Consider the following 3,668-nt stretch of genomic DNA (forward strand, 5'->3'; position numbering starts at 1 on the left):
ATTATGAAACGGGCAATTAATATTACATTTTGTCAAATACCATCATCAAAATCATCAAGCAAATATACACCGAATATGCTGATCAATGTTCCATTAATTATAAACCAAAAACAGCTCTAAACAAGTGGGGGGTTTTAGCCTTGATTTGAATGAACTCAGTATTTCAGCTGTTTTGCATTTTTCTGTAAGTTTGTTCCAGATTTGTGGTGCATAGAAGCTGAATGCTGCTTTTAGGTAAAGTATCTGAGAAGTGAAAGGAAAACTATAGATGGCTCATAGCTTCCCCCCCTCTAATAAATAAAAATCTGAGATTAGTTACATTAATTTCAATTCCACCCCCTTTAATAAGATACATCTAAATTAAATTCAGGGTTTCCTACAGAACCAGCCTAATTGGAACAAAAAGAGACTAAATGTACAATATATCTCAGTATAAATACTAAAATAACGTGCTTGAAAACATTCGTGAACAGTGTGAGCAGACGTTCTCCAGCAGTTCAATAAATAATAATAATATCAGAGCTAAAATGGAAATGCATGGAAAAAAACTTTTCCATATCGCTTTGCTACGTTAGCTTGAGGAGCAAAACAACTCGATGAGCAAGGCAGATAACATTTCAGTAAATGATTTCAACGTTTATAACAAATAAATGATTGAAAAGCAAATCAGATTTTATTATAAAACAAATTCTGATTAAAAATACATTAGATTTAAGTAGAGATTTACAGTATTCACACCAATAAACTGAAGTAAATTTTCTTCTCCAAGTATTGTCGGTATATGGGTATCGGGCAGGAAATCCAGCTGTCAGCTGTCCTGAAGGTTTTCCAATAATCTCTTTCACTTTAAGACGAGAGACTCCAGATTGTTTGAAACATAAAACCGACTGGAGATGACTGAAAGCTCATCGCTGGATTCTCTGTTCTCACACAGCTTTCTTCCCCCACTTGCTGGTAATGAAGCGAAGATTATCCTCACGAAACTGCTTTCACTTTGTACCTTTTTGCAATTTTATAGACCAACCACCAGATGGCACTCTCTGACAAAACTTCAGCTTCAGATTTAAGGCTTGCTTATTCCTCTCCTTATTTCTTTTCACTTCGGCATAGTTATTATTCTAGACAAAAGGCGGAGCTAGGTCCAACCAGGCGTTTTGCATAGCTAATTGGTTGCCCTGGAGATTAAAAGACTTCTCATACATTGCATGAAAAAAAATAAATAAATGAAAAAATCACAGCGACACTCCAGGTATGTTTCTGGTGAGAGAATAACATTACAACATGGTGTAAAGCTCAAAATAGTCCATTTTACACAATAAATAGTAAGAAAGTGTTACAATTTTTCACACGTTGGCATGAGCAGGACGAATATTGCTGCGAAAAGTTTTTGTTTCCACGACGTTAGAGTGATGGAGCGCCTCACACACAGTGTTTCCGCCATCATATCTGACTGTTTTAGGCCTGCAGGAGATCAGGGGACTGTGGTAATCCTTCAGTCCCATGATGCCTTTCTGTCACACCTGCTGCTGTTTACTGTAAACCTGCAGAGCTGAGACAGAAGCTGACAGACACGGCGAGTCTAAGACGCACTTCTCTTCTGCAGAGATGTTCTTCCTGTTCCCACAAAGCCCCATCGACAGCTCCCCCACCCCAACAGTAACCCCACTGCTTCTCAGAGGAGTCGTCATGACAACCATGCTGCTCCTCTTCTATATTTGGAGCAAGGAGAAGATGAGCCGTCCACCGTGGTGACACGCTCCAACTGCTGAGGGAGGGAGGAAATCTCGGCGTATTTGGGACATCAGAACACTTTTCCCCCCTCCAAAACCTCTAAAAAATACATAAATAAAAAAATGGAGAGAAAAACTGCTCTCTCGTGCCTCATACTGTTGACGCCTCAGTCGTGTCTCCTCACAACAGTGGAAGCCTTGTTGTCCCGTCGGCCGCCAGACCGAAACACTGGGAAATCTGTGGGCCGCTTCATCGCGACAAGAACATATCTGTTCGTTCACAACGGGACAAAGCTCTTATTCCAGACTTCCTACGCCGCAAAGAAAAACACCGAGAGCCGTTCAACTCAAAGGGCTCCGTGAGAAAGCCGGAGCTGCACTGGAAGATGAAATCTTTGTCCAAGGATGAAAAACAAGTGAAAACCGATTGGCTGGTTGAGGAGGGGTGCTTTAATCAGAGAAGCATGAAATGAAATCTTGAGTTTTTCATATTTTTGGGTGGATTACGATTTAAAACTATTAAATCTAACAGATACATTTCTTTTTGATCGGAAATGACACCTGTATCTCTCAAAAGATAAAAAAAAAAAAACGACTATGGATTTGAATTTATCTGTATTATTTACATTATATTTACAAAGTGGCAAGGCAAAAATCATTCATGTCCTTAACCCTTAATCACATTAACTGCTTCTTATTGTGTTTCTATTGGTTGTTGGATTTTTGGTTCTCTTTTATGTTCAGATTTTGTTTGTTTTCTTGGATCTTGCTATTTCAGTTATTCCTTTTGTTAGTTCATTTATTTCTGCTTTAAACTTGTTTCCCCCGTTTTAGTGTTTCTTTCCGTTTCCTGTTAACTTTCAGTTTTTCTCTCATGTTCTCTCTGCTTTGCTTCTCCTCGCCCTCGGCCAGCCGTTCTGCTCCCCTTCCCAGGTGTTAATCACTTCCTTGTTGGCCTCTGCCTGCTCCCTTCCCCAGCTGCGCCCACTCACCTGTGTTTGGCACTTCTGATCGTTTTGTCATTTCCACTTCTTCCACAGTATTTATGCTCCTCTTTCTTCTTCTTTCACTGCTGGACCCTCAGTTACACCTCTAGAACTCCATTTAAGTTTCCCTTTAATTTATTAAATGACAACTGAACATTTTCTGGTTTGTTGTTAATGTCTGGGTCCTACCACCGTCCATTAGACTAGACACTAGTATATTCACGATTCATCTTTAGTGGTGAGCTATGTTTTTAATCTTTTGCTTCCTCCAAAGATTATCGGATTCATATCAGGTTCTAGCTAGGTCACTCCAAAAACATTAACATTACATCTCATCATAAGAAACACAATGGTAAAATTATGTTTTTCTTTACTGTAAACCTAAATCTGCCAGAGACCTGTTGGAATTGGAGGGCTGTAAAACAGTGGAGAGTAGGAGAGAGGCTTACGTTTCAGGAGCAGAAATGGCTTAGTTAAAGCCCAGATGTAAATCTAATTTAAAATCTGTGGCAATACGTTCAAAAACTGATGTTCAGAAGACAGTCCAGACTTGACTGTTCTGCAGCTATTTTTGCAAAGGGGAGTGGATAAATATTTCCAAGAGAGCAGACACACTTTTCAGATTTTTGTTTTGTAAGAAATGTTTAAAAAGTTTTCTAAAACACAGAGTTTGAATTTATAAGTTTAACGAAAGAAACTTCAGATTTCATGTCTGTATGAAGATAGAAAGTGTGAACAAGTTTTTTCTTTTTGTTTTTACTACAGATGGGTCACACGGCAACAAGGAACAATGCTAATCACAATTTTGACCTGAAAGCTTAGTCTCCATGGTTACCGAAAGCTCGGGCTTCTTGTTTACTGGAAATAAATCCTCACCGGATTTCAAAAAGCTGATAAAGAAGCTAAAAGAAAAAAAAAATAAAATTGTGAAATGAGACACAAACAGAGGTAC

This window comes from Gambusia affinis, linkage group LG08 (assembly GCF_019740435.1).
Source record: "Gambusia affinis linkage group LG08, SWU_Gaff_1.0, whole genome shotgun sequence".
NCBI classification, from domain to species: Eukaryota; Metazoa; Chordata; class Actinopteri; order Cyprinodontiformes; family Poeciliidae; genus Gambusia; species Gambusia affinis.